The sequence below is a fragment of the Heloderma suspectum genome, chromosome 4 (genome assembly GCF_057233095.1).
Source record: "Heloderma suspectum isolate Gila_16-S chromosome 4, 16-S_ref, whole genome shotgun sequence".
Classification (NCBI taxonomy): domain Eukaryota; kingdom Metazoa; phylum Chordata; class Lepidosauria; order Squamata; family Helodermatidae; genus Heloderma; species Heloderma suspectum.
Genome location: NC_139461.1, coordinates 172,309,739 through 172,333,154, shown reverse-complemented (window position 1 = coordinate 172,333,154; position 23,416 = coordinate 172,309,739). Strand labels below are relative to the sequence as shown.

At 48.2% G+C, this 23,416-nt stretch overlaps 1 long non-coding RNA gene across 1 annotated transcript; it reads right to left on the bottom strand.

Moving 5' to 3' along the window:
- Positions 1-2,086: 2,086 nt before the first annotated feature.
- LOC146347765 (uncharacterized) lies at positions 2,087-16,634 on the bottom strand. The gene is made up of 2 exons (XR_014790418.1): positions 16,004-16,634; positions 2,087-11,075 (listed from the first exon to the last, which is right to left on the bottom strand). It is a non-coding gene; the product is annotated as an uncharacterized LOC146347765 (long non-coding RNA).
- Between the last annotated feature and the right edge of the window lie 6,782 nt (positions 16,635-23,416).

Sequence of the window (23,416 nt, the reverse complement as noted above, 5' to 3'; positions counted from 1 at the left end):
ATGAGGCCGCTGGTGTGAGTGCAAGTCATTCGCCAAGTGCGGGCAGGGGGCGAGCAGGGGCATGGGCTTGGCGAGAGAGGCTCGGGGGTGCAGGCAGGGGCGGTTCCCAGACTGAATTGGGCACCTGCGTCATCCCTACTTCATGGTGGGCTGTGCTCCCGTGGCTGCTACACTTCATGGCCTCATGATAGGTCACTGGTCACGAGACCGAGGGACTGGGCATGCCAGCACAGAAGGGACTGGTGTGGTACAGGGAAGGCTTGGTTTTGGAGCAAACCAGGGTCATGAGGGGTGAGGAAAGAACCTGGCTCATTCGCTGAAAAGTGCTCCTTTTTATTTTATTTATTTACAATATTTATATACCGTTCCACATCAAAGATTTCGGAGCAGTGAACAAAATATAAAAGAATAGAACACAATATTAAAATAACTAAAGCATTTTAAAAGAAACAGATTCCAAATTTAATAAACCACAGCTGGTCACTCAAGGAAGGCCTCTTGAAATAATAATGTCTTCAGGAAGTGCCGAAAGCAGCACAACATTGGCGCCTGCCTGACCTCCAAAGGCTGGGAGTTCCACAGGAAGTGGGCCACCATGCTGAAGGTTCATTTCCTGGTGTACTCCAACCAGGCCATAAGTCTATGTGGAACCACCGGGGACATGCCCTCTGAGAACCTCAGTGACGGGGCAGGTTGGTAAAGAAGAAAGCGCTCTCTCAGCCTCTTTATAATCTCTACTTGTCTTTTTAATGCCAAATCAAACCTTCTTACCTCAGCCATGGAGACAGGTCCTATCTGGGAAAGAAAATCAAAGTCTTGGGAATTAGCTCCAAAATCTAAATTCATTGGAAGAGGCATATTCCAGAGCATCAATTTTTTAAATAAAATTTCAACAAAACAAAACCACAAACAGAAAAAGAAAAAAGATGTAACTATACAGATTTGAATATCTCTATTTCAAAACATGCATATGACATGTATATAGTGAAAATACAGCTTTCTAAAAATTACACATAAACTTCAACAAAGGCAGACCAAAGATCAATATATGTATCCATTCACAAGTGGATACCACCCGTTGAAATATTGAAAGCGTAGTTAGGTCCTCAATGCATTGCATTATAGGAGGCGACCGTTTATCCTTCCAGTGTTGCAATGTCAGTCTTTTCGGGAGCAATCCTATGGCTGCTAGACAGCAGCTAGATGGCCATAGGATATGTTGTTTTCCGGGAACCGACCTCGGTGCCCGCGCTCCAAGGTCAGTTCCTGGAGAACTGACCTCCCTCCACTTCTGCGCTGTCTCCAAGGCAGTGCAGAGAAGCCCCGTGCACCGTGCTCACAAGAGGAGCGTGGAGCAGCTGGAAAGGGGCATGGGTGGGGGTGTTCCGGGGCGGGGAGAGCGTAACTGCCTGTATGACACATCCTACGTGTCATACAGCAGCTTCCTCCCCCGCTCCATCCTCCCGCAGCTAGACAGCCGCAATCAGCTGTCTAGCCAAAAAAGCAGGGCAGGAGAAACATGGAGGGAACGATCCCCTCTGTGCTTCTCCTCTCCTGCTTTGGATAGGTGGTCGCCTCCGAGTTCAGAGGAGGCCGTCTATCTAGATAGGATTGTGCCCTTAGCTGTAAAAAGGGCTCGGAGAATCCATTTGTGCTGACCATGCATTAACTTCCAGGAAGCAGATAGATAATTTAAGAGGACATGCACATCAGTAAATATTAAATTTCAATATTTTTGTTTCAATACAAAGTTTATCTATATAATAACCTCCTCTGCCAAAGAGGCAACTATTGGACATTGCCAAAACATATGGTTAAAAGAGGCATTAGCTGTGTTACACCTCCAGCAATCAGTTGACTTAGACAACCCTTATTAAAGAGATGTTGTGGCATCCAATAAACACGGAACAAGAGTTCTTGCTGAATATGACATAACCTGAGATCCATAAATGCTCCAGATACAGACATTAAAGCAGCACTCCATTGATAAGGAAAAAATGGGACAGTCGAGTTCCTACTTAATCCTGTGTATCATATTTATTCACCGTTATACATGTTATTTATAAACATGGATCATGGCTCGATATAAGTGATCAGCCTCAATAAGTACTTCCAATAGCAAAGGAGACTCAAGCTGCAAAAGCAGCAGGGCCAAACCTACAGGCTGTCTTCACAAGCGATTTGGTGCAACGTTAGAGCAGTTTGAGTTCGTTCGTGACAGATGATGTCATCACAAATTCGCTGCCAACCAGCCACTTCCCTCTTGAAAAGCTGCATTTTCCGAAACTCCTTTTACTCTGACCTTTTTACTGAAAGAAACTCCCTGGCGGTTTTACTACAGTGTGCCATATCCCTCCCCTTCATTAATTCCTCTGTGACCTGGCAGTGACATGGTCAAGGGGGTGGGACATCCCATTCCCTCTTCTTTGCCCAATGGAAGTAGTTTTTCCCATTGAGAAAACCCCCAGGAGTGCAGCAGTGACCCCTCACATTACCACAGTAGTAGGGACACTCATTCACCTTAGGTAGACTGATTTTAATCTTTAACATATCACCCCTTCTGTGCATGTTTACTCAGAAACATGTTTACTCATGTTTACTCAGAAGTAAGAAATAAAGCTTGCTCTCCTGAAGTGAAAGGGTTAAAGGCTAACTTTAGCAACTCACCCTAAAGCACTCTTTTGCTTCTCCGATGCTCTCTTAAATCGCTATTGTGATGTTGTGCTTCTCTGCTGTAAAGTCTCTTCTCCGCTTTGTCACAGTAACAATCTTCCCAGTTTACAGGAGCTTCTCAGGGAGAACAGGGAGAAGGAGAATGGGAGAAGGGTGATGGTGGAAGTAATAGGCAAAAGTGCACACATGAGGAAAAATGGGGTGGGGGCAATAACTCTGCAGCAGATTGCTGGAATGTGGTGAAATTGGGGTAGGGACAAGCTTTCAAGGGGAGCCTTCAATGCTGCACTGGAGAACTGGGGATTTTGGCTTCTTCAGGGAAATCTGCACACCTGGGGAAAATTAGTTGCTCTCCATACATAATAATGTAGTAACAGGGGTAGGAAACAAGCTTCTCTCATTGGTTAAGCAGGCCCTGCCAGCTTGATGATGTTCAATTCTACTCCCCGCACCCCACCCGGAAGTATGTTCCTTTCAAGCACTGTGTGACCCCTGAAAACTGGATCTTAAAGGTACAGTACACTCAGCTTATCTTGCTATGTGTGTCCCTGATGGACCAAAACTGATTCTATGAAAATCTGAGTAATACTCCAATGTGCTTCTCATTCCGTTGTCATGAAGATCCACACCTAGATTCTAACAAATGTTGCAATTGCAAGTATTGCCATTCAGCCATAGCAGGCAAATCATATTTGGCATGCAAAGCCAAGAATGAAAAAACTCATAATCTGCACCCACTAGTTGATCCAAGTTTTTTAAAAAATAAATCTTATCCATCCAGGTCCACCACAAAAATATTTTCTTACCAATTTTTAAATCTGGATTTCCCTATAGAGTCAATTTAGCATGAGAAAATGGATCAAAATGTAACTGATGCGACACATTCTGTGCCACATGGCTCTGACATCCATAGCTGTGGAAACAGGTCAACAGTGTCAGTGGAAAGAGGCCGGCCCATCTCCAATCCAGCTGGGAAACAGGTCCTTTTTTCTGGGTGCCATGCGGTTCAGGGCCCTGGGTTCCCTGATCAAATGGATGAGAGGGAGCCATGGCTACTTTTCTCTCCTGCCACGTTTGGAGTACCAGCACAGGCTTAGGCAACCATAATCCCTGATCACTGTCCATGTTGACTGGGGCTGATGGGAACTATAGTCCAAAACATCTCTTGGGCACCAGGTTGGAACATCTGAGGTGGAATTTGAGAGAGGAGGAGGTGGGTCCCACAGCTAGCAGCTTCTCCCCAGAACTATTATCCATGGGATCAACATTTCACTTGGCCAGCCTGCACAGGGAACTAAGGGGATTTCTCTGCCTACAAATATCCAAAACTCACGAACCAAAGTTGGTTCATGGTCAGACTTAAATGCCGTCTCTGGAAGCTGAAACGGAGAGGCATAACGATCACTTCAATCCCAGCAGAGCAGTTGCTAGGCGACAGGAGGCGGCCTCCCCGGGCAACACTTGGTAGGAGGTGGCCCTTGGCTGCAGCAGCAGGTGGAAAGTGCCATCTTGGTAGAAATGCTCCACCTTCTAGGAAGGATGGTGTAGGAAGCATGAAAAGCCCGATGCTGTCTGGGGAGCCAAGGAAATGTCAGGCAGAGGCTCCCAGTGTCCAGAGTGCTGAGAGTTGTGGGTGAAATGTGGAATGCTGACCGGCAGGCCTCCACAGGGAGCCGCAGTCATGCCCCGGCGGAGATCGAGCTTTGGACCTCTGGAGGGGCTGACGCTGCTGAGGCACCACTGCTGGAGGTCACCATGCCATAGGGCCAGAAAGAATGGGCAGCCAGCCCCACATCCTAGGGCCAGGGCCAAGTGTCTGTGGGCTCCTGGGTAAGGGGCCATAAATGGACCCCCTCACGCAGCCTCACGCCAAAGAACAAGCCAAATATTGTGCCCGTGATGCACCCAATGGGACAGATCTCAACTCCAAGTACCTCTGCCCCTGCCTGCATCTGAAACCAGCAATGCCAAGAACTCACTTCTCTGATGAGGGGAGGCATGTACAACTTTGTTGTACATGGGAGGATGGGAGGAAAAGGTTCAGCTAGGATGTCCCAAAAGCTTGATCTATGAAAGACACAAAGGAGGTATGGAAGGAGAAGAGACCCACTTGCTCCCCTTTGGCTTCCGTTAATGAAGCACTAGCGATTCGCCAGTACAAGAGAGGAGACGTTTGAAACAAAGACTTGTTGGCACCTGTTGTATTCTGCAGTAGTAGCACTAGCAGCAGCAACAGCTAGAGCGTGGTCTGCAGTGCCACCAGGTGGCCTGCCTCAGAACGCCCATACCCATCGCAGAGCCATTCATCTGGCTCCAGGCGTGTGCTAGTGAGATCCATCTGCTGCACATGGTGATGATTCCAAAAAGAAGCATTTGGCAGAAGACTCCGTGCTCTGGGGCAGTCGCGCTGTTCTGACCTGACCTCCCTGCTGTCACTGACTCCCAGCTGAGCCAAGCTGCTGGTCGTCGAATTTGGTGGAGCAATCTGGTTTCAGTTTGACCCTTATCTGGCGATAGGGTTTTTTGACATGACAAGATATGCAAATGATACCAAAAGAAAATGAGAATATTTGCTACCATGAAAAAAGCAGCAGCCAGTACCCTGGGGCAAAAAAAAATCCCAACTTCAAGTGTAAGCTGATGGGATCTGAGCTAGAGGTGACCAACCAAGAAAGAGATCTTGGGGTTGTGGTGGACAGCTTGATGAAAATGTCAACCCAGAGTGTGGCCGCTGTAAAAAAGGCAACTCCATGTTAGGCATAATTAGGAAAGGAATTGAGAATAAACCTGCCAATGTCATGCTGCCCTTATACAAATCTGTGGTGTGACCATACTTGGATTACAGTGTACAGTTCTGGTCACCACATCTAAAAAAAGGATATTGTAGGGCTGGAAAAAGTGTGGGAAAGGGCAAGTAAAATGATCAAGGGGCTGGAGCATCTCCCCTAAGAGAGAAGGCTACAACAGATGGGATTGTTTAGCTTGGAAAAAAGGAGGGTAACGGGAGACAGGATAAGAGGTGCACAAAATTATGCATGGTGTGGAGAATGTGGAAAGGGAGACATTTTTCTCCCTCTCTCAAAATACAAGAACCTGGGGTCATCCCATGAAGCTGACTGGTGGGAGATTCAGGACAGATAAAAGGAAGGACTTCTTCACATGGCATGTAGTTAAACTGTGGAATTTGCTACCACAGAATATAGTGACGGCCACCAATTTGGATGGCTTTAAAAGGGGGCTAGACAAATTCCTGGAGGAGAAGGCTATCAATGGCTGCTAGTCCTGATGGCTATATGCTACCTCCACTATCAGAGGCAATATACAGCTGCAGCACTACTCCTTCCCACACTGGGCCATATGGAGTCAGCTAAGGCGGGGGGGGGGGGTCTACACTGCAATGTAGAGCTGTCTCCAGCTTTATGAGGGTCCTCAGCACGTGGGCCTGAGAGTGGGATTGGAAGACATGAACGCAAAGGGTGGCCGTAAGCCAAGGATGCCCTAAGCCATTGGTAGAGTACCTGCTTTGTATGCAGAATGTCCTGGGTTCAATTGCTGGCATCTCCAGGTAGGCTCCTGTCTGAAACCCCGGGAAGCTGCTTCCAGGCAGTACAGACAATACCGAGCTAGATGGACCAATGGGCAAAAACGAGTCCAGCAGCAGCTGAATGGAGCAGCCGCCTCGGCCTCCCTTGGTGCGGGGTTGGGACAGGTCAGAGGTCGCGCATGCTGGCTCCGACCTGGCTGGACCACCTGCCCCAAGGAAGCGCGGCTGCCTTTCAGCTGCTGCATCCTGGCAACTGCCCAGCTTTCCCAGCCTCTGGCATGAGTCCTGCCTCAGCTCTTCCCTCACATCAGTGTCACGCTTCCAGAAGCTGCGGGTAATGCTGGTGCAAGGGGGATGCAATGCTTGGGCTCTGCCCACGTGGGCCCAGGCCGATCCATGCTACCCCAGCAGTGGAAGAAGGAGCAAGGCTGCAGCTGCGGACTGCATTTAGCATACACATGTATTTATTACACAGATCAGTCCTAAACAAATAAAGGTGTGAGTACCTGAGATTGGAAAGATTTGGGGTGACACGCTCTCCAGAGTCAGACTTGCGCGACTATGACATCTGGGAGGGGAAGCTTCCTGTCAGGGCGCGCTGCCTGCCCTTACTGACCTTCTCACTGAGGAATCACTGCCAAGCCTCTAATGCAGGGGTGGGGAACTGCTGGCCCTTCAAGTGTGACTGGACTACAACTCCTGTCAACCCCAACCACTGACCATACTGGCTGGGGCTACTGGGAGTTGGAGTCCAACAACATCTGGAGGGCCACAGGTTCCCCACCCCTGGTCGAAGCAGCCTCCTGTGAAAGCCACTGTTGCAGGGCACATTGCTTGTTTGCACAGGGAGGCAGGGAAGGCTGGCCGGTCCTCTGCAGAAATGGACCTTCTGCCCTATAACACAGTCCAGGATGCTCTGTGATGTGCAGGGCTTTGTTGAAGGTAGAAAGGTTGAAAACCCACTACAACGTCTGCAACATGTCCTAATACCCTGGAAGACAGAAACAAAATTCAAAGTGATCTTGATAGGCTGGAGTGCTGGGCAGAAAACAACAGAATGACATTTAATAGGGATAAATGCCAAGTTCTGCACCTAGGAAAAAGAAACCAAATGCACCGTTACAAGATGGGGGATACTTGTCTCAACAATACTACAAGCGAGAAGGATCTTGGACTTGTGGTAGATCACAAGCTGAATATGAGCCAGCAATGTGATGTGGCTGCAAAAAAGGCAAATGCTATTTGGGGCTGCATTAATAGAACTATCGCTTCCAAATCACGTGAAGTACTAGTTCTCCTCTACTCAGCATTGGTTAGGCCTCATCTTGAATAATGTGTCCAGTTCTGGGCACCACACTTTAAGAAGGATGCGGACAACCTGGAGAGGGTTCAGAGGAGGGCAACAAAGATGATCAGGGGACTCAACAAAGCCCTATGAGGAGAGACTGAAAGAACTGGGCATGTTTAGCCTTGAGAAAAGAAGACTGAGGGGAGATATGATAGTGCTCTTCAAGTACTTGAAAGGTTGTCACGGAGAGGAAGGCCAGGATCTCTTCTTGATCATCCCAGAGTGCAGGTCACAGAATAATGGTCTCAAGTTACAGGAAGCCAGATTCTGTCTGAACATCAGGAAAAACGTCCTGACTGTTAGAGTAATACAACAATGGAACCAATGACCTAGGGAGGTGGTGGGCTCTCCCACACTGGAGGCATTCAAGATGAGGCTAGACAGCCATTTGTCAGGGATGCTTTGACTTAAGATTCCTGCATTAAGCAGGGGGTTGGACTTGATGGTCTTATAGGCCCCTTCCAACCCTACTATTCTATGATTCTATGAACATGATCACTTTTCTGTCTCGGGCATCACGACATGCTCCTGAGAAGTGTCTGGGTGAACTAATTGCACACTTCTGATTGGAATAGACCCGAATCTTGGGAAGAGATTAAACAGTCAGACTGGGATAACCCATCCCAGCATAAGAAGCCATTTAAAGAACAAACTTTACCAACTGGGGAAGGGAGGCATGCAAAGTATTTCAAGGAGGCAGGAGGCAATTAACTCAGATGGGAATAAGGCCAGGGCACCACAGTTATTTGTAATGGAGTTATATTTGTAAGGTCACCATTAAACAGTTCCTGAAAATAAAACACAAATAACCCCTTAGACTTGTTCAGGCATTGTACAAGGAAGCTTTAAGTGCTGTTTGCTATTTATATGGCACCACAAGGAGTCACCAAGGTTAACAGCAGACAAAGTCACACAAACAGATGAGAAATCTAGCAATTATGCTTATTATGAGAGAAAAAGTTCCAGTGAATAGAGTGTGTTTGTTTGTTCAGTACATGTCTATACCACCCATTCGCTGAAGCTAATACAATAAACACAATAAAACAATATAAAAACCTTTACAAGTTTAAAACAGAATAAAACCAAAGTAAAAACCAAAGTAAAAGCCAGCAGCAATGCAAAAATCTTAAAACACACACTGTTTTTGAACTGAAGGGCTAAAAAGCCTGGAGAAACAAAAAGGTCTTCGCCTGGTGCTAAAAAGATCAAAACATGGTTGCGTCTGGCGAGGGAATTCCACAACTGGGGTGCCACCACTGAAAAGGCCCACACCTTAGTAGTCACCTGCCTCACCTCATTTGGTGGTGTTGCACAAATTATGCTTAAGTTCGTTCCCTCTAGGAGGGGTATGCCAATATCCCCTTAGGGACACACAGAACTCTGAGAGTCAGTCCAACACAGTTTTATTCAACAGGAGACAACTCGGGTATAGTTTATAAACCTTTGCTGATTATAATAGATGTAGTTAATCCAATCTACATTTTTGTTAATGGTTGTCCACCAAAACAGAGTAGATTCGAATCCCGCAGCTATCTGGTTCTGCCCTTTAAACTCATCAGGGACTCCTCTTGGCGCTCTTATTGAATCGATATATATTCGATTGTCAAAAGGGGTCGCACTTCGCCTTCGGCGGGAACGGGCAGGCTGCTGGGGTGGGTGGAAAGCAATGGAAAACGGGAACGCAAGCTGAACCAGCTCACAGGTCCCAGACCAATTTGAGGGAAGGATCTCAAAGAGCTCCAGGCCACCACAATACCACCAGAGGTCGGCTCGGGGAATGGGCAGAGAGTTATTATGGAATGTTGTGGTGTTGAGGCAGGTTGAGAGATTGCCCAGAGGGGTACTATCTTGCTCTAGGGACCGGTAGATGCATCCGGTGTGGTTCCATCCCTCCATGGAAGACACAGGGGGTAGGACATGACCTTCTATTTTGAGGGGGGGTAGAGTTTATTGAGGTCTTGGCAACTCTCGTCACCCCATGCATCAGGATGTTGAAACAGATTGATCATGCAAGTAAGGAGGGAAGGCTGATCCAACCCTAAGGGAAAAGGTAATACCTTGGCGACGGATCTCCCAGCCGTGCATACAAAACAATCGGATTTGTTTAAGGACTTGGCTGTGTATTTTACCCACTCTAGCCATACATTGTCAGTTTCTTTTGTCATTGGGATCCCTAACCGGGCTCTCCAGGGCGGTCTTTTATTTCTGGGATCTGCACTAAGGGTGGCTTGGGAGGGGCTTTTGTGGTTAATCTGGCCTGTTGTATGACTTGCTTGATGGTTTTATGGACCCGCAGCAGGCTCCACTGATCTAATCCCCGCTGTCCTTCCTTGGTGAGGCAGACTTTGGTTCCCAGTAGTAACTGGCTTTTCCGGCTGCCAGTATAATAGGTGTAAGGTTTAGTTAGTTGCTGTCAGGAGCGCCCTAGCAGCCTCTTTCAGTAGACTCCGATAGCCAACTCAAGACACAGATGAAAGGATTCTTTTCGAGGCTTTAATCCTTTTACAACTTAATGACTCTTTCAGATGCTAGTCACCAGTGACTAAGCAAGGAACAGCAGAGTAGCTTATGCTTCGAGTAGGCAGTTGATCCCCGTTTGAAGGAGAGTCACTTGAAGACCCTGAACTTATGGGCTAGGGAGAGATCCTCCCTCTTTCCCTTGGGTCCACGGGAGGCGGTCGTTGTTTGCGCGCCAAACAGGCGCTACGCCTCCTTTCCGCGCCCTCCATCACTCGTCGCTCCCTGCGTCTGCATCAAGCATCTAGCAAGCCCCATTCCTGCACTTTCTCACTGGCTGGGTCACTATCTATCTCAGGAATGCCGGCAGGAGGAATCGCTGCCAGCTGCTGTGCCTGTGAGGGATGAGCTGGCTCCTCTCCCACGGATTGCTGATCCTCCTCAGAATCAGAACTGCTCTGGGGTTCTATCGGCTCAGTTTCCACCCTGACATCTGCACCTCAAAAACCTTTTTTCCTAGGCAAGTGATAGACTTCATGGATTTATAATATTGTGCCCCTAAAAAAGTTCTGAAAACTGTTTGGCCACTTTCTTGACAACAAAATTGCCCCACTCCCACTACTCCATTGGTAAGTAATGCTGGGACCCACAGCCACTTCATTTTCGGCGAAAAAGTCCCTTCAGCCCCTCAAGAGCCTGATAGTCCCACGCCGTCTCTAAATCTTGCCCTGTGCCTCCCCGAGCGTCCGGGGTCAGGGAGGGCAGAGGGTTGTTGCTTGTGGACCCCGGGTCTCCTTGGGCACAGGATGCAGAGGTCTGGTCTGGATATTTTTTTATCCTAGTATGATGAGTCCACCTATCCCAGCCCAAAAGTTTTATCGCTATGTGGCTAGTCAGGGCCACAGCATAGGGTCTGTCCCACCTGGTAGTCAGGGGCTCCTTTTTCCACTTTTTGACCAGTACTTGGTCTCCAGAGCAGAAAGGGTGGACGGCCTGGTCAAGTGGCAAAGACTGGAACTCCGCAGCGTGGCGGTGTAACTGAAACAAAACAGACTGCAAACCAGTGATATGGTCCCACAACATTTGCTTTCCCACTTCCCAAGGGGCTCCCTCGCATTGTCCAGGAGGTAGAACTTGAGGTGGTCACCCAAACGTGAGCTCGAAAGGGGACAACTTAATTCCTTTGCGTGGTGTTTTCCAGATTTTAGTCAGGGCGAGGGGGAGGGCCTCGACCCATTTGAAATGAGTTTCTGCACAGATCTTAACTAAGGTTTCTTTTAGGGTCCTATTCAGCCGTTCGACTTGGCCAGAGCTTTGGGGCCGCCAGGGCGTGTGAAGGTGCCACTGGATCCCCAGAGCCTGGGTGGTTTTCTGAGTAACTTGGGAGACAAAGTGGCTCCCCATATCAGATTCAATGGACTCAAGGAGAGAAAACTGGGGTACTATTTCATTGAGTAGGGCCTTAGCCACAGCTTGGGCTTGGCAGGTACAGGTTGGGAAACACTCAACACATCCAGTGAGCTGATCAACAAACACAAACATATACTTAAAACCTTTACATGGGGGCACCTCAGCAAAATCGACTTGAAGCCTTTGGAATGGATAGTGGGCCCACTGTCTCCCTCCCATCAGGACAGGAGGCTGTTTTCCCTTGCTGTGCGTTTTTAGGCAAACAGGGCAGTGTGTGACCATTCTCTGTGCCTCTGCGCGCATGGCGAGCCCTAGGATGGTGTGTCTAGCTAAATCTACCATGGGTCCAGTTCCCCTATGGCCCTGGGTATTGTGCAGGTCTTCCAAGATCTGCCTTAAAATTACTAAAGGGGTGTAGACGATTCCATGGGGCAGGAACCACCACCCGTCTGGCCCCTTTTGCCCCCCGCAGATCTTGGCCTGTGTCTCTTCTTCCTCAGAATATTGGGGCTTTGTTACTGGCATGGGCTTGGCCAGGCATATCCAGGTCATCCCGTCCTCGGCGGCTTCTTTGGCTGCGATGTCAGCTTGGTGATTCCCCCGCTTTTGAGCGGGATTCTTGGCCCATCCATGTACATATACATGCACAACTGCTAATTCCTTGGGCAGCATCAGGGCTTCAAGGAGGGCTGTGATCAGATGTCCGTGGGCCACCTTGTGTCCGGAGACGGTTATGAAACCTCTCTCTCTCCATAGCTTGCCACGTTCATGCACTTTTTTTAAACACATACTTGGAGTCAGTGTAAATGTTTGCCCATTTACATGAAGCCATTTTTAAAGCTTCTGTCATCGCGACCATTTTGGCGGCCTGGGCCAAAAGGTGGGCTGGGAGTTTATATAGCCAGCGGTTTGAGCCAGATACCACAGCTGCTCCACTGTGTCGATGCCCATTTTTCATGAAACTGGACCCGTCAATGTAGAATTCTTCATCGAGGTCGGGCCAGGGAACATCTCACAGGTCTGGTCGAGCCAGGGTTTCTTCGTTGAGGACCTCTAGGCAGTCATAGGCGGTTCACTGGCCTGTCTCCAGTAAGAAGGTTGCTGGATTCAGAGCTGTGGAGGTCTTGAAGGTGAGATTTGGGGCAAGCACAAGGGCGATCTCATAGCGCGAATGCCGGGCAGGGTTGAAGTATTTTTCTCCCCCCCCCGAGCCTATTATCTGGGGAACCCCATGGGGAACAACCACTTCCATGTCCCCTCCTAAGGTTAGCTTTTCTGCCTCTTGAATGCGGAGGGCGCAGGCTGAAACAGCTCACAAACAGGCAGGCCATGATCGAGCAATGGGGTCCAGCACCCTTGAGTAATATCCTACTGGGTGAAGGGAGGGCCCATATTCCTGGCAAAGCACGCCTGCCACCATCCCCCTTCCCTCATGCACAAAGAGGCGGAAGGCCTTGGCAGGATTTGGGATCATCAGGGCCAGGGGAGACATTAGGGACCGTTTAAGCTCTTGAAAGGCTTTTTCCATATCCCTGGTCCAGGTCCAGTTGAGCACTCCTTCCTTTGTTAAGGATTCATAGAGTGGCTTAGCCTTGCCACCATAGTCTGCAATCCATAAGCAACAGAATCCGGTGAGGCCCAAGAATGCCCGAAGTTCATGCGGGCAGCTCGGGGAGGGGCAGTCTTGAATGGCCTGTATTCGGCTATGATCAAGGCGGCGCTGGCCTTTTGAGACTTCTGCTTTTACGAGTTGCACCTTTTTGCCAGAGACTTTGTACCTGCAGTTGGCCAGCAAATTAAGCAATTCACAGGTATAATGTTCATAGTCTTGAGGGGTCTCAGCGGTGATCAGCAGATCGTCACAATACTGTAAGACTTGGCCCTTTTTGAGGCCCCCCTTCCAGGCAGCCAGGTCTCTTTGCAGCTGGGATCCAAAAATCTCAGGAGCGCATGTGAGCCCCTGAGGTACTACTGTCCACATTAGCTGGGCCTTGTGGTGGGTGTCAGGGTCTTCCCATTCAAAGGCAAACAGGGGCTGGGCCGTTTCATGGAGGGGTATTGAGAAGGATGCATCTTTTAAGTCGAGGACAGAAAAGCAGGTGCTGTTTGGAGGGATCTGGGTCAGGATCGTGTGGGGATTCGGCACGACAGGATAGGGAACTATAATTAATTTGTTGATAAGATATAAGTCTTGCACAAGCCTGTAGTCTGGGCCCCCCAGATTGGGCCCCCCCCCCAAATGGGGGTGTTGTTCGGAGAAGTTCCTTCACGGAGCCAGCCGCAAGCCTTGAACTTTTCGATGAGGGGTTTCAGGCCCTTCCGAGTAGCCAATTTCATTGGGTACTGGCGGACTTTGACAGGGCTGTGGCCGGGCTTTAGAGTAAAAACAACGGGGGCTGCAGTCTTTGCCCGGGCCCATCCTCCGTTCTCAGCCCAGGCGGAGGGGTCTACACCTGGGAATCGTGACCACTCAGGACTCCCCTCAGGAGCCCTGACCATGTAAGTTAACAAGGCCATCTGGTAGTTGGACCCCTGTCGTTTAGGAATTCTAACTTCTATTTGGCCATTGCAGAAGCTTATCTCGGCCTGTAATTTTGTCAAGATGTCTCTTCCCAGGAGGGTTACGGGGCACGCAGGGCTGCAAATGTACTGATGAGTAAGGTGAGTGTCACCAATTTAGTGAGGAGGGGTCGGGTCTTTTCAAGGTGGGTCGTACGACCCTCAACGCCCTGAATCTGCGCACTCCCTCTTGAGCCCCCCGGAGCCCTTGCAAAGGGGACGAGGCTAAGGGTAGCCACAGTGTCAATAAAGGCAGGCATGGTCTGGCCCCCGACTTCAATTTTTACTACAGGGTCCAGGTGTGCTCGTTGTTGAGCCAAGAGGGGGTACCCGGCACCCTGACGCCCCTATTCTGGATGATTTTCATCATAGAACAGGGGAGCTGGGGGGGCCGGTGTCTGTGCAGGACCAGTGGGCGTACCATTGGCCTGGTTCTGGGGACATTCGTTCTTCCAATGGCCATGCTGTTTACAGCGGGCGCACTGGTTCCTGTCTAAACGGCATCCCAGGTTTTTATTACTCTCGCCGTGCCCTGATCCGCTGTGCAAGGACTCTCCCCGTCCCCTGCAGCCCCTTCCTTGGCATCCAGGACCTTCACCCCGGATGGCCATTGCAAGGAGCCTGGCCCCCTCGACTTTCTCTTTTTCTTCCCACCTATCATAGACTTTCATAGCAATCTCAATAAGCTCTTCAATGCCCTTTCCCATTAGCCCTTCTACCTTTTGCAACTTTCTTCTAATGTCATCATAAGACTGGCTGACAAAAAGGGACACCAGAACCCACCGATTGTCAGGGTTCTCAGGATCCAGGTCAGTATACTTCCAGCACAACTTACACAACCTTTCACAGAATCCCACTGGGGATTCCTCTTTTGTCTGCTTTACTTTATATAGTTTAGATAAGTTTATTGTCTTTCTAATACACTTTCTCATGCCCTTCATGATCAAGTTGGCATAACTAGTGTGCTGTTTGCGCGCCGCATCAGTCCCATGTGACCACCCTGGATCGGTGTCGGGGATGGCCTCAGCTCCGCTAATTTTATCTTCGTCTTCGCCTTGTGCTCGAAACGTCTCAAAAACACATTCCTTTGCTTTCGTTTTTACTAGCCTATGCTCCTCAGCTATTAATAGGGTGCGCATGACAATCTGCATGTCTTGCCAAGTGGGCTTGTGAGTGTCAATGATTGTCTCGAAGACCCCAGCCATTCGGCCGGGGTCTTCGGAGAATGTGGGATTTTGATGTTTCCAGTTATAGAGGTCACTGGTTGTAAGGGGGACAAACACATAGGCCATGTGTCCTTCAGAATCAAGGACCTCAAGGGAGCTTAGAGAGATGTTTATGGTGCTGCCTCAGGGTCATTTTTGGGAGGGTCCGATTCGTGGCTTCGGAGAGACTCTAACCAAGCCTTGGCGGTGGCCGCCTCCCTCTCTTCACATTCCTTTTTCCAAAAATCCTCCCAAAAATTTTTCTCGGCCTCAATCTCGGCCGGCATTTTCTGGGACACAGGTTGTGGGAGGCTGGGATATAAAGGGGGGGCCCTAAAAGGTCCTTGGGTGTCGGGGGAATAACGGGGGCTGACGGGGGGCAGAGGCCTTCCAAAGCTGCAGCCTTCGGGGGGCCTCTGCGGACAATCATCATTTTACACTGAGACATTTTATATTTCAATAACCATGTCGGCGAAGGTTTTCTTGTAACCACGGATTCCCAGGAATCAATATATGGAAGTTGGTCAAATGGCCGTCTCTGGTGACTACTTGGTAAACAGAAGAGACTAGGGAGGGGTCATAAGAGCCTCCCTTGGGCCATCCAACGCCAAACGTTGGCCATTCACGATTACAAAACTTCTCCAAAGTTTCTCTAGACATTTTGACACCATAATCACCCTTAAACTGCTTCCAGTTTTGAAGCATACACTCCAGAGGTGTGTTCTCCGAACATTTACTAGAGGCAGAACCCATGGTCCTCCTGGCCCCTGTTCCAATATTAATCCCAAAAGAGAGCCACATTCTTACCTCGTCTGAGGTGGCCGCGTCCGGCTGCTTCAAACTGTCACCTCTGAACGGAGGACTGTTTGTTCTGTGTCCAGAAAGGGACTTCCCCCCTAGGGTCCCTGGCACCGGTCGACACATGTCCAAGAAGCAGGGGAATGGTGGATCCTAATTCAGGCTTCTGGTGCACACTTCATTTCTCGCTGTCGGAGGTCGTTTGGCCACGGGGGTCGACTAGAGGAAAAGTCCCGGCGGAGTCACCATGTGTTGCACAAATTATATTTACGTTTGTTCCCTCTAGGAGGAGTATGCCAATATCCCCTTAGAGACACACAGAACTCTGAGATTCAGTTCAACGCAGTTTTATTCAACAGGAGACAAACAGCGCTGTTTGGGTGGATTCTTGCAGCTAGCGCCACAAAGGAGAACCACACTCTGGGGGGTTTGGGGTACAGCTTATATACATTTGGGTCACATGACTTATTTCTTTATTGGTTGGATACTCTAAGGTTCATAACTTTTGCCCTGCCTACATATGACGTCTCCTTGACATGTTTATCCTCCTACTACATACATTGCATGTACATTATAATGACCTCATTAGCTATGCGGGGTGGGTCACACAGTATTCATGAACTTCATTAAACATGCATAGTTGACATGTCTCTATGGCTGATGTGTCTTTGCAGGCTGGGCAGGAAGCGATCTAACTGGAACTGGTTCTCTAGCTGTAGGCGTGGCGGCTTTGCAAGGGTGGGGGAACTCTTCTGGCTGTACGTGATATGAGACAGACCGTTGCTCTATTGGTGTCAACAAGGCAGTTGATAAGACTATCCTCCTCTGGGATTTTCCACTGCAGGAGGCTGCCTGAGATGGCTGCCACTACTTTAAGATGGTGTCTCTTTGGTTCTATCAGTGGGGGCACCCAGAGGAAGACCTCTGAAGGTGATCTTAGGGTCCAGGCAAGTATATATGTGAGGAGAGGATCCTTCAAAGAACTTGGCCCCAAGCCATTTAGGGCTTTAGGAGTCCAAAACCCTGATCAGTCACAGACTCACCAAAAGCCAATTCTCATTTTATTTTTTAGACTGGGCTACACAAATCCAAATGCACGCCACTGGCCACACTTGTACTGCAGCTCCTATAGTTGGCAAGTTGGGGGACTAAAGGTGGCCCAAGAACCCTTGCCACCATGATTCATTACCATAAAGAACTTGCAGCTTTAGATTAGCAGAACGGTCTTTATCCAGCAGTAGGTGCGCTCAGCCCATAGTGCTCTCGGCAAGTGGCACTAAGTGAGAGACCTCTTACAGACTTCCTGTCCCATCACTTCCTGTTCTCTTGCTAAAACCTGAATTTCTCCATTTAGTTCCATTACTCATGATACACTTAGGTAGCCAAAATTCCAGGGATGGTTGCCTCCAGTGCCACCTGCACGTTTTTCAGGACCCTTGGGCAAGACACCCTAGTGGGCCCCCTCCCTCAGTAAGTCTGCCTTCTCGCTGCCATTGTCACCTGCTGCTCTTGCTCCTTATCGGCTTCCTCATCATTCCTACCGCCACTTGCTCACTGGACAGGCAGAGAGCCAGGGAGCAAGGAGGCCGTGGCATCTGCCGCTGCTCCTCCTCACCACTGCCATTCCCTGGGCCGGATTGGGAGGCAGGTGAGCAAGAAGGCTGCAACGGTGAAGAGGAGGAGCAACTCCGGGGGGCTCTTGTCAGTGGGCCCCTGCTGGGCTGTGGGCCCTTGGCAAGTGCCCAGTGATGCCTTCCTTTGACGCCAGCCCTGCCTGCCTCCACGGTGTTAATGTCAGGGAAGAGAGAACCTCTCTGCCTGCACTTTTGCAAGTGCAGAGGCGGTACAGGGAAGAACACATTGCTGGCGTAATATCCGTTGTGTTCCACAGGGGATATGAATCCAAAGAAAACTGATCTCAACTGGCAACCGGGGATGGACTGGTGGGTTTATTCATTCATTTGTATAAACATATTAGTCTTTCCATCCCCAAATGGAGACTCATGTGGTTGCTAACAGCCATAATGAAAAACTCAAGTCCAAAAAAATTCACCAATAGCAGACACTCACCAGCAGACCAATAAAGCAGCATTAAAAAAAAAGAATAAAATAGTAAAAGAACAGCAGCTCTAACCAGCAAAAGAAACTACAAAGAGCCAAAATGTTCAAGGACCACCCATGGCCAATGCATTTCTAAACAACAGTACATTGACCTGGGCCGTGTTTCCATGACAACGGAAGGAGAAGCGAATGGAGGAGTATCAGATTTTTTAAAAAGGAATCAGCTTTGCTGCGCTTTGGTCCATGCAGAGCTCCACGAGCAAGTGCTCCACACCAGTGAAAATCGCCTCACAGAACATACTTCCTGGGGGGTTTGGGGATTGGAGAGAACGCCATCTGACTGGCAGTGGCTGTGTAGCAGCCATATCGGGGGTCAGACTAAGTAGCCTCATGCAGTCTCATGCTTCATGTTCTTGCTGAGCTCTTTCTCCCTTGAATATATTGTTGTAAGCTGACGAGACACAGGAATTCCTTATCTTGTCAAAGGTCAAATGTAGCAGCCATATCGGGGGTCAGACTAAGTAGCCTCATGCAGTCTCATGCTTCATGTTCTTGCTGAGCTCTTTCTCCCTTGAATATATTGTTGTAAGCTGACGAGACACAGGAATTCCTTATCTTGTCAAAGGTCATACAACTGTATATCTTGTTCTCTGCTGTTCTCTCCTTATCATGGCTACCCTATAACCCAGTTCTTGTATTATAAACAATAGTGCTAAGAGAAGAAATGTTGAGGATTGCAACCCCATGCGGGAGGAAGAGGAGGAGCCATTTCATATATGTCACAATGTCTATAAAACCAATGTGCTAATGTAAATCGGGGCTTCTGGCTCTTTGGAAACGATTCCAGCCTTAAGCCCGCGCGTTAAATAAAGAATCTCTTTTTCCTTCACTCCGTGGTCTCTCTGACTCAGGGTTCTGCAACATAAATGGTGCCGTGACTCGGATGTGGCAGGCTCTGAGCCAGACAGGTGGCAGTTGCCTGCTCTTGATCGCCGCACCGGGAAGACGAGCTCGGCGCATGCCTCCCTTTCTTGGCGCCACCGACCTTTTTGTCGAGTGAATGGGAGAAAGCCTGCACCGGGATCGCCCAAACGGCAGCGAGCAGCAAGAGAACCTTGGGAAGCGGAGGAAGGAACTTGAGCCCTGCCTGTATCGCAGCTGCAATTGAGTTGAAACCCACATTGGAAGCCTTCAGGAGAAAGGCAAGTATATGGGAAAAAGAGGGCCCCGCCTTTAGGGAGAAAGGCCACTGGGCAGAAAAAAAGAGGGCCCCGCCTTATGAAGAAGGTCAGTGTTGGTGGTATACGTATACAAAAGAACCTACTCCTTGCGGGTAGAAGGGGGGCCTGATCACACCCCCGAGTGGGCGCCAGTACCTAGCACGCCAGTACTCAGTAGGAAGCTGAGGAAGCTGGGGAAGCCGTTTTCCGCTCTGGTAAAAAGTGGGAAAAGTGGGTGGCAGGGACATATGGATGTAGTGGAGAGATTGATGATTGTGTGAGTGGCTACTGCGGTTTCTGAAGCATACCATTGACCGTCCGGGTGCCCAGGCCAGTAGCAAAGTGCGTGATGTGAAAAATCCTCTTGTGTCGGCCAGTGAGACCCCTTACTCACTGACCAATTCCCATTCCCTAATTGTGTCTGTCTTCAATTTAGGAAGGAGGCTATGGGTGGTGGGGGAAGCAAACCTTGCACCCCCTTGAGATGTATGTCAAACAAAGAAGGAAAAAGGTTTTTTTAAAAGATTCAGAATAGAGAGAGAAAACAGCAAAAAGCTCAAGGTCGAGCTGAGAGGAAAAAAAACAAGATCTGAGGCTGTTAATTAGAAAAATGTTGCAGGACAGTCTGGCTTTTAACAAAGCGTGGGAGCGTGAGAGTGTAAGGCCAAAGAAGTAGCTGTTAGCCTAGCGCGCCGAGAGAGGGGGGGCAGGAAAATTGCCCACAACGTTCTGAGTTGTGCAACATCATCACCTCGCCTAATTGAGATGAAATCCCTAAGAAATGGAAACTGAAAATGAAGACTCAGAAGATGAAGGCAAAATAGAAAATAAAGGTGAAGAATCAGCCCCCAGAGCACAGGCTAGACCCCTCTTCGAGTGAAAAGTGTGCCATAAGACTGTCCCAAAGCAGAATGAAGCGGAAAGACCACGTTGAAGATCTCTGTCAAGGTAACCGTGTTTAGCTTTGAACTGTGTTAAAATTGCATAGAGCCTGTAGCTACTGACCATCAGCTATATGATTTCTGAAGAGCGTAACCATTAAGCTTTTGCCGTGGGATTCCCTGCAATGAAGAAATCTCACTGATTTGAGTGTCCAGTGTTACACTGCCTAAGTGTGTGTGCTAAAGAGACTGAGAAACCAGACAGCATGTTCCTGGCCAAGCCAAAATCACGCTACTGCCATGCTCCTGAAAGCTGCAATAAACTGTGTAAGCTGGGAGACCCAACCTGATTGAGAAGAAAAGAAGATATTGGAGCAACTGTCTTGAAAAACAATGAGATCTGTGTAGCTGGCTGGCTGACGCTGTCAGTGATGTTACAACTTTAAATTAAGACTGTTTTCCTGTTTGAGACCCCAGCGAAGAAAGCTGACCTGAGTTATTTGTTGCCCGTGCCAAAGCAAGAATTTGGTGGCCCTGTACCTCATCGTGTCCTGTTTTGAGCTTGGGATTTACAAATACAAACAAACTGAGAAGCTTGCCTTTGAAGTCCTGCAAATCACCCCACCGCCTCCCCGAAGATTAATGGCTGCCTGAAAAATGCAAGTATAAAGCGATGCCCATCACCCCCCAGCGTCCTGAGTTTCGGCACTCAGTGTTTCAGTGCTTTCGTGTACCAGGTTAGAAGAGAAAAAAAAAAGAGTAAGTTTTTAAAATGTCTGTGAGAGAACCTGACAGAAGTAAAATAAAATTTACAGAGGAGTTGCCCAGGTTAAAGTGTCACGGCTAGAGAGCTGAGCTGTGCCGCTCTGTTTAGACAGAGGCCTTGCTAAAAAGTCAAAGGCCCTTGTCTGTCAGAAGGGGTGTAGGGCCACACTTTCCCTTTTTAAACTGATGCAAAAGTGGAGAGCCTTTGCTGGAAACATCACATCTTCATTGCCCAGAGCCGTCTCTGTTTGCTTCCATCAATGTCTGGGCTTTTTAGAGACACTCTGCACATGAACTAAAATTTTAAATTGTCACAAACTTGCCATGGACAGTGCTATGAAGCTTTTGATAAACTTGAACTCTCATCGCTGTGGACCGTGTGTCTATGTTTGTAGTCAGCTCAGTGTACAGCAGGCTGAGTTTGATCTATAACTTTTAGATTTCCTTCTGCCAGAACTCATGCAGCATAGAGTTGCCGATGCAAAAATGGTGACCTAGAACTCTGCGTGTGTGGGTATGCCCGTCCCTTGATTTTAATGAGCCCTGAGCTTTCAGCCAGAAGAGCAGTATAATTGCTGGATCTGCTCCATCATGCCTTACCATGCAAGAAGTGTTTTCCATTCATTGTGTTAAATTGCAGAAAAAGTTTGTTGTATATATTTTATGATTTCTTAAATATCATAAAATATATGTGATATTTGCAGATTAGTGTTAGTTGCAACTCCAAATAATACTAAGTGTGGTTCCCAATGGATGACAAGGAAAGAAAGACAAAAGCAAGTAGAAAAGAAGGAATAGAGAAAGTAGAAGACAGATAGAGTAGAGAAGAAAACGAAAAAAGAAAAGAAGAAGACCCGGCAGAGGCAGAAGATTCTTAAAAAAGAACCAGTGTGCCCAGTGTGGACAAGATGGACATTAGTGGCATGAATGCCCAAATAAAATAAATCAAATACACAAAGGAGAAAACCAAAGGGGCCAGAATGGGCGAAGAGGGAGACAGCTTGAGAGGGGCCGTGACATTGACTGTGAGGGGCAGTGACATTGACTTCATGATTGACACTGGAGTGGCATCAAGAGCAAGCAAACGTTAGCCTTAAACAAGAAGTCCAAACACTGAGCAAAGGTCTTCAAGCCCAGCGTCGCTTTGTCTTAAAAAAATAAGCCATTCCCATCACAGAAGTTCATCCTTTCCAACCAAGAGTTAAAGTATGAGTTAAAGAGGGAAAAATAACCCTTTGACTCCCAGATGGAAAGAACTCAGAACTGTCATACTTTCCACCCCCGCAGCTATGAAAGCAGCTAGAGTTAAACCCTAGATACATTGGACACGAGTCAAGAGAGCGAGAGGGGGAGAGTAGACTGTAAACAGAAATCCTGAAAATCCTTTAAAAATCATTCTGAAAAAGCAGTAAGAAGACTCAGGCTAGACCTTACTGTGGACACACCGGGAAACTGTCCCCCTGCGTACGGTCAGACCTGCAACTGGAGAATTGAAGAAGGGGACTAGACCCTACTGCAGCTTGCCAGGTGAATAGCTGCCCAGCGTACGGTCAGATCCCAAAGAAGATCAAACATGCGTGTTGTAGTGTTAGTAGTGTTGCATTGTGTTTCCTTAATAAGGTGCAAAAAGGGGGGTCTGCCCCTGGAAAAAGAAGTTTGTCCCAGTGATTTGCTGATAATTACTGGCTTCACCTGGCTAACATCACGAGAGTAAAACATTTTTGTTTGCCAAGAGGTATACCTGCAAACAGGCTTATTAGCTCTTGCCTAATACCTGTCTGTAGACATCCTGGGAAAATTCAAAAAGATACCATGTTAAAAGTTTATGGTGTAAGTTTAACTTATTCCCAAAATGCTAATTGGGGCGTGGTTGCAAAGATCCTACCCCCTACAGAGTTCACTCTACGCACCCCCATCATTGCTGAAACAAATGCTACGTGTGCACAAATGCTTAATTGTCAAAAATTTTCCAGAAAATACAAAGCTATCCCTGGCCCCCTTCCACTGTAATAAAATTCAAAACATATCTTTTAATGATGCCCACATACTTTTGCCTCATGGATGGTTTTAGACATGTAATTCCCGCACTTGGTCATTCATTCCTGCCAACTTGTCTGATAACCACCCATGTTGCCTCAGCCGCCAATTGAACTGGTGCCAATTCTTCCCCTGTAGCCTGAGAAAATCCGTCAACGGCAGCCTCGAGCACTCCAACTAACTAAAAATTGTAATAGTCATGTGCAGTTATATTCTGACTCAAAAAAATTGGCCTTAGCAATGTCACTAGTTGAGGTTCCAGGTTTAGCCTTGGCTGATGGTCTGGAAATCAACCGGTTAGCTTGCAGCTTAGCCAAAAGCATAAATGCCACCTCACAAGCATTGTCATTGTTAAATAAAGAGTTGCGTGATCTAAGAGGTGCAGTTCTAGAAAACAGAGCTGGTATAGATTACCTCTTCCTTCTTCATCATTTAAGTTGTGAGACACACCAAAAGCT